An 8143-nucleotide genomic window follows, 5' to 3' on the forward strand; every position below is an offset into this window, starting at 1 on the left:
GAGCCTCTAAGCTTCACACACTGTGCGATAAAAACTCTGTTTTTCGAACAGCGTGTTCCCGACGTGGGCAGGAGCACACGCGCAAACTCGCAAAAAAAAAACCCCTCTGCCGGGCCACCGCTCCTGCTTCTCTTCCGCTCTCGCTTTTCTACCGCAGTGGTTGCATGAGGAAGTATCTTTTTTTTTCTCTCTTTGTCTTTCTCTCTCTCTCTCTGTCTCTCTGTCTGCCAGTGCTTTTTAAACTTTGTACATTCATTTCCATCCTAACACCTGAAAGAGGAAATGATGACATTGGCAGGAGCCTTGACGCGCTGACAGTTCCCAACCAGCTGTCTATGTAAACACAGTGATCGTTTTTTTTTTGTTTTTGTTTTTAATTTTTTTTTTTTGTCTTGTTGGATGCACTTCTGAGCATTGCATTTTTCCCTTTCGTGCGTCTGTGACATCTTTGCAAACGAAGCAAAACCTACTGCGATTAAACTGTTTACGTTTTTGTTGTTTTTTTTTTTTTAGTTTTGTTTTTATCTGCTGTCCATCTCTAGCACTTCATCTTCTGCACTGGGGACCTTTAGATCTCTGAAGTGGGAACTGCCCCATTTTCTCAGGAGGGTTATTACTCAGTTTTGGTAAAATGAAGCTCAACTCCAGCCGTCGTAAGCGTCCAGCTTGGGTTCCACGCCGGAGTCTCGTTCAGCGGACCGGCTCCCTCCACGGACTCATGCCTTGCAAGCACGTGGCCGTGAAGGGACCTCACTTTCAAGCCACTTTGGATAAAAGTGTCTGCTAAACAAATAAATGTAAATGCAGCATAAGACTTGCTCTCATATCTGACTCGGACAACGGCCGCGATTTCGACCAGTTGTCTCCCAAAATCTGCCCCTACAGTATGGCATGGTTTAGGATTCATCCCACGCTAACACAACTGACTCAACTCATCAGGTGATTGTGTAAGGGTAAGGAAGAAATCTAAACTGAGTGGAGCGGCATAGCTCCACAAGCAGGACTGGGAAACACTAACTCCTGGCCCAGTTCTGCCCCTGAAACCAGTTCAGCCCTGTTAGTGGTCCCAAGTCAGGAGTGCTGCTCTGTGTCACGTTCAAACCAGGTCAGTTTAATTATGAGCTGAAGACTGATTTCTTAAAATGACCAGGGGGGTGTTCGAGAAAGTGGGTTTATTGAAAACTTAGAGTTAGTTAACTCAGAGCAAGTAGCAATAGGGCCTAATAGAAAGGCCCTACGGCTTCATTCTCCTAGCAAAACAAAACCATAGGGGCTGTTCTATTAGGATGTTTACCACTTGCTTTTAGTTAACTAACTCTAAGTTTTCACTAAACCTGCTTTCTGAAACACCCCCCAGGTGACTAGGGCTTCTCTCTCTCTCTCTCTTTTTTTTTTATAAATGATTACTTGTTAAGTTCAGACTCGTAAAAACAAACAAACAAACAAACAAACAAACAAACAAAAACAAGCTAGGGTCTAAATGGGAAATCTCTCTTTTTTTCAGCAACACCCACCGGTTGTCAAAACCAAGCCTGTCCTCTTCACAGAGGAAGCCAAACAGGTACGGGCCTCTGTGTTTTGTAAATAGTCCATCTCACATAAACGTGGTTTGGGGTTATTAACAATATGCATATCGGTATCTCCTGACCTACATGTCCCCTGTTTGTGGCTTTGTGACAACTACCAGGTCGTGTTAATACCAGTTTACAGGTGCCTCTGGACCCCAGTATAGTATTTAGGTCAATGTTATGCCTTGAGCACGTGAATTGACGTATGCTCACTCGACACTGTTTGAAAGTAGGCTAAACGTATGGCAGTTGTCTTGACACCTGGTAGAAAACACACACACACACACACACACACACACACACACACACACACATTTATATATAGAAATCTTCAGTCACAGATGTTTGTTATCCAAGACTGTGGACAGGAGTGACTCATAAAACGACACACATTCCAGGACTTTTGTCTCTGTCATCTGAGAAGATGAACGCCTTAACTTCTGTGCGGATTTTCCTTTGTTTTGTTTTCCCGGGTGGGAAGAGACCGAGCTGCTGTAAACATCTCTGTCAGATTAATGGAGAGCGTGTTGTTTAAAACAGACAAACGCTCTGAGACTCTCTGTGGTGGCATACTTTTCTATTAAACCACCCAGTCAGGGTTAGATGAATTCACATACCATTTTACTGGGAAAACTCTGCTCTTGCTACATGCAGTAATTTGTCAACAAACACCCTTTATGAACAATACTGTAAAGAACACGATGCAGCTTTTTGAATGAGGACAAAACAAGCCTTGTTAAGTCTTAGTTTGGAGGGAGATCTCTCTCCCTCTCTCTCGCGCGCGCACACACACACACACACACACACACAGTGTGTGTGTGTGTGAAAGGAGTGAGAGGATGTGACAGACGGAAAAGTAGTCAGTGAGCTTAGACACACACACACTGAGGTGCAACACTTAACCTTGCTCACAGCTTACTGCTATGTCTCAGAAAGGGAAGAGAGAGAGAGAGAGAGAGAGAGAGAGAGAGAGAGAGAGAGAGAGGGAGAGAGAGAGAGAGAGAGGGAGAGAGAGAGAGAGAGAGAGGGAGAGAGAGAGAGAGAGAGAGAGAGAGAGAGAAAGAGAGAGAGAGAGAGAGGGAGAGAGAGAGAGAGAGAGAGAGAGAGGGAGAGGGAGTAGAGTAGAAGTTGAAAACAAGCTGAACGTGAGATCTGAGAGAGCTGTTGGACTGCTGCTGTTGGGTTTAGGGGTCAGTGCCTCCGTCCCAGGGGCCTGCTGCCCTTCCCCTGCCATCCAGCAAACGGTTTGTCTTAGTCACCTGCTGAAGAAGTCCAGACACGCTCCTTTTTATCCTGAGGAGAGGAATGTTTTGCAGGGCCTGCCTGCCACAGGAGAAAGTGTCATCTTACTGAAAAACAAGACAGGAGCTGCAGGGAGCTGCACATGGGCAAACACACACACACACACACACACACACACACTCTGGACACCCGGTTTGAGATGTAATCTGTATAAACCTCTCCTGCTGCTCACCATGACGTCTTTCAGTGATTCTTAAGATAAAATGTTTGCAGAGAAAAAATGTGCTCAATGTGTTACTTCAAAAAAACAAAAACAAATCAAAAAACAAACAAACAAACAAAACAAAAAACCCATGGCATTTATATCAGCTGCAAATGTTTGGAAGGGCTGGGGAATTAAGGAAAAAACAACTCCAGGAGAGTGTTTAAACATAACGAAACATGATGACGAGAGTCTGTCTGCAACCTTCGCGCAAACGAAATAAACAGGCCGTTTACATCACGTAAGAGACAAGTCTTCTGTTACAGACATGTTTTTCTTGACTCTGTAAAAAAAAAGTGTTTTGACTTCTTCTGTGCAGTCTTTTGTGTCTCAAGCAAAGAAAACAAGGCGATTTTGGCACATCCGTTCGGCGCGTCGTGCCAGGAGCGTTTCCCAGAATTCTTAGAAGGCATTTTTAGAAGCCTCAGCTCGGTGTGTGACGTATCTTTCGTTTTCCCGCAAGTTTCGTTTCACTTGACTCAGCGAGGTTGCTCCGCCGTTGCACCACGCTGACATACGTGCCGTAGGCGCTGGTTTTCCCCGTCACCCCCGAAATCTCACCACATAGTCCAATTAATTGTCGGTCGAGCTGCATGTCACGCTAGCACGCAATGCAGCGGAACAACCGTTTTTCTCCGTAGCCTGTCAAAAACCTGTCGAAGCCCTGTGCTTTCCAGACTCACGTCATTGTTACTTAAGCCTAATTTATTCATTTGCTTTATTTTGAGTAGGCGTTTATTGGAATGGGAGAGGCAGGCAGGTAAGTTATTAACCTTTGTGGCGTACACCACAGAGAGGTGTTAACTTTGATAAACTTCGTGTTCAAAAGCCCCCGTCGACATGTCTCAACACTTGTCCAGACTGAACGAGGTTACGAGGTACTTGTGCAGTTTTTTTTTTTTTTTAACGGACGTGTTTTGACACCGGACGAAAACAGATTAAACTGTCTCATACGTCTTTGCCAAATCCCAGGACACAATCGGAGAACATGTCTCAATCATTCATCCATTATGCCGCGGGCCGTGTAATTGTAACGATGTCAGGGGTTGCGTGCCGTAGGAGTAACCTTGCTCACGTTGGCACAGATCCAGAAACGCTATGAACAAACAGCCCTGCGCTTACATGGCCCTCTTTTCCCCCTCTCCGCTGGAACCCCCACCATCCCTCCCTCCCTACAGCTGTTGTCTTTAGCTACCAGACCACTCTTCTCATGGTATGATCTGTTTTACACATTGACTCAAAGGATGAAATGCACTGAAGGTATTGTGGTGGGCAGACGTGAGACGCCAGGCGCGACGGCCCGCGTGGTCCCGGTGAAGCTGACGTCACATGGTTAGGGTCAGGAACGGCGTAGCCCAGACACCACCGTCAGTAACCCGTGGCAGCAGTAGCTCACGGCAACAGCGGTTGTGTTCGGCTTTGCGGGAGCGGCGGCTGTGGTCTGCCACCATCATCTGCGCTCCTTCCAGGACCTGAGAGAGGACAGCCCTGGTGACAGCATTGCTGTAGTTCATATGTAATGGACTACAGTATGAAAATGAGATTATCAGTTAGGTAGATCTTAGAGGTGATAAACTCAACACAGTATATTGAAGGGACTTTAACCAAAAATGACCGAGTTTGATCTGACGACTTGTATTTGGTGGACCATGCCGCTAACACGTTGCGTGGAAAGTTGTGATTGGTTACGGTGAGGGCCGTGGGTGGGGCTAACATCTGTAACTTTTCGTGTGATCTTGTTTGCACTACTTTAAAAAATGTTACAGTTCTAAACATTTATCACTGTTAGCTTGTGTTGTGTGAATGATTCTGAGAGCAAATTGAAACTTTTGACCTTTGGCCCCGTACGTTTACATCTCGTTTACATCTCGCTTTGTTGAAGCTTAAGTCACACCATGAATGTTTCCATGGCAACTTAAGAAACTATAGTAAGCAAACTTTTTTTGTGTGTGTGCGCGTGCGTGTGTGCGTGTGTGCGTGCGTGCGTGCGTGTATCTTTTTGTCTTTGCTTCACAGAGACTATTGAAATAGAGGTGACCTTCACGACGCAATCTGACAACAACTCTTAATTTCGGAGAGTCTGTTATTGAATAGACCATTTTAATCAGTAACCATAGCTTACTGGGAGTGTGCCAAGGGTACACAATGAGAAACCGGACTCCTTATCAACTCTATTATCTAAGAGTTTGGCTTGAAGTCGCAGGGCTGCCAGGGATCAGATGCAATGAAATGATTCGCTTACTCAGAGAGAGAGAGAGAGAGAGGGAGAGAGAGAGAGGGAGAGGGAGAGGGAGAGATTTGCAGAGCAATAAAAACGGTGAAAGATTGTCAGGGCGAAAAAGATTGAGAGAGTGAGAATGACAAAAGAGTGAAGTAAGGATCGAGTGAAAGAGAAACAGAGAGAGAGAGAGAAAGAGAGAGAGAGAGGGAGAAAGGGACAGATAAGAAGAGGGAGAGAGAGACTGAGGGAGAGAGAGAGAGAGAGCAATGGAGAGAGAGAGAGACAGAGGGAGAGAGAGAGAGACGGAGGAGTGGCTGACAGATACAGTAGAGGAGAGACAGGTGTGGTGAGGTCATACCTGGGACATCACAGAGAAAGCGTGAGGTATCAGAAAGCTGAAGCTCACAGTGTTGCACACACACAAAGCCTTCCCTGTGTGGACTGTCTCTGTGTTAGTCTCACAGGAGACCCCAGGACACTGGACCCAATGTGACACAGGACACAGTCAGAACAGAGCGCTCTGGAAAACCACCCAGTCTCTTCAGTGTACAGACCACACCAGGAGCCTGTCTGTCTGTGGGTGTATGTGTATGTGCATGCGTGCGTGTGTGTGTGCACGCGTGTATGTGCATGTGTGTATGTGTGCGCATGTATGTATATATAAGTGTGCATTTGTGTGTGTTTGTGTGTGTGTGTGTGTGTGGAGTCTGAACTGCAGAACTTTGAGGCCTAATTTCTGTTTCCCTGTTGTGAGGGAACTTAATAATAGCTATTGCTCTAGAGAAAACACGTGAGAAAAAAAACAAACAGAAAAAACCAAACTCAGGGATACAAAAGCAGATGACACAGCAGAGAAAGCAGAGAAAGAGGACTTCAGGGATTCTGAGGTCTCAGTCTCTGAGGATCGACGCTGCTCTTAGGACGCACTGTGTAAACTTAAACACACACACACACACACACACACACACCCTCACAGAGAGCAGCTCTCACTCAGCCGGCTGCAGAGAGCAACCCTTGTGACCGAAACATCTAAACACGCTCTGCGGTTTTACAGGAAATCAGCACTGTGCACAGAACAAAGCTGCAGACTCCGCCCACACACTCTCATTGGCTCGCCTGTCACCAGGCATGTCTCGCCGGCCAATCAGCTGTCGGTGTGAATTTCCCTACCTTACCAAAAGTCTGAAAGTAAACACGGATGACATCACCGGGCCTTTAAACTGCCAACCGCAGGCATTTAAAGACTTTTAAAGAGTTCTGTAGAACAGGTTAGAGTCGTGCCCTCATCAACGTTTATCTCCACCACCTCCTGCCAAAAGGCAGACTTTCAGTTTTGTTCATTGTTTGTCTATGTCTGGACCTATACGGGGATGCTTCTGAGAGACATTCTGGTCTTAAAAAAACCCCCAAACATTATTATTCAAAGAATTAAAGTTTAAACACGAGAAAACGTGGAAAGTATGCAAAGCATGGCTTAATCCAGTGGCCCGAACATTTTCTCTCTCGGCCCGTGTTGTTCCAAACGCTTTGTTTTCTTCTTCTTCTTCTCCATTATTTAATCTCCGTTAAAACTTCTCAGAGCGGTTGACATGGTTACAAAGTCAACATTCCTTTGACAGGGCCACACGACGTCGACCTGTTTTTGAAAGGAGCTTAAAAGGGTGTACACATTCCTGAATAATCAGAGTCTCTCGTTTAAAATCTATACTGAAGTTCAGACAGGTCTCAGGTCTCAAGGTTTTATTGAGTGAAGGCTATCAAGAGAAGGCTGCACCCCCTGATTCACGTCGCCTCGCGGTTCACGGAGTTATAGCTTTATTGTTGACTCCCAGATGGGTTGGATTGAAACCGGCCGCGATAGGTCTTCCTGTGTTATTGCCTGTTTTATCAGCCCGTGGAACACACACACACACACACACACCCCACACAATCAAAGTGTGCATAGTCATCAGTAAACCCAATAACACATTCCTGCCTGGTGAAACCGAGTCTTTAAATAATATCTGAGAGGTTGTGTCATTCCATCTACTCCACTCTTGGCCCCATCTACCCCTGAGTGGCGTGTTTACTGTTTATTGTCAGGCCTATCTTATCTGGGAAAATATACACCAATCGGCCAAGCGCCGTCTGTAAACAGCCCGAAGCTGAAGATGCAGGAAGCAATAAGATGGAGACAGGAGGTTCTGGGACTCAGACGGCCGCCCTGCCGAGGATTAGGGTGTAGACTGATGGAGGAGGGCTTGACAGTGTCTCACTAACGTGCTAATGACAGAGTGCACGCACATACACACACACACACACACACACAGACTGTATGCCTCTCAGACCCTGTGTTTAATCACATATTTCTGACTGTGCAAGGGGAGAGGAGACACGTAAGAGAAGGAGAAGAAAAGACAGGATAAGAGAAAAGAGGAGAAGAGAGAGGAGAATGTGCAAGTGGAGGAGTGGACAAGAGGAGAAAAGAGAAAGCAGGAGATGAAAACAGAAGAGAGAAAAGAGGAGAGGAGAAGAGAGGAGCAGAGGGCAGTTTTGTCTTTTGTGTGTGACGGTGGTCACATGCCCATGGTGAAGAACAGGAAACAGTTTTCTGTCCCGTGTGTGTGCGTGGGAAGTGCACACTGACACTCACCTCTTCCTGTTTAAAAATGATTGGTCAGCCTCCCACAGACTGTTACTAAGGAGGAGAGAGAGACAGAGAGAGAAACAGAGAGAAGAATGCAGCTAGGTTTTGCTTAACTGTTCTCTTCCCTGTGCCATTAATGCTGAGGTAAACAGTGCATTGTTACGCATTCGTTACCCTCTGACTCAACAATAGTCAAACAGTGAGTGGGAGAGTGAGAGAGAGCG

Source organism: Chanos chanos, chromosome 9, assembly GCF_902362185.1.
Source record: "Chanos chanos chromosome 9, fChaCha1.1, whole genome shotgun sequence".
Classification (NCBI taxonomy): Eukaryota; Metazoa; Chordata; class Actinopteri; order Gonorynchiformes; family Chanidae; genus Chanos; species Chanos chanos.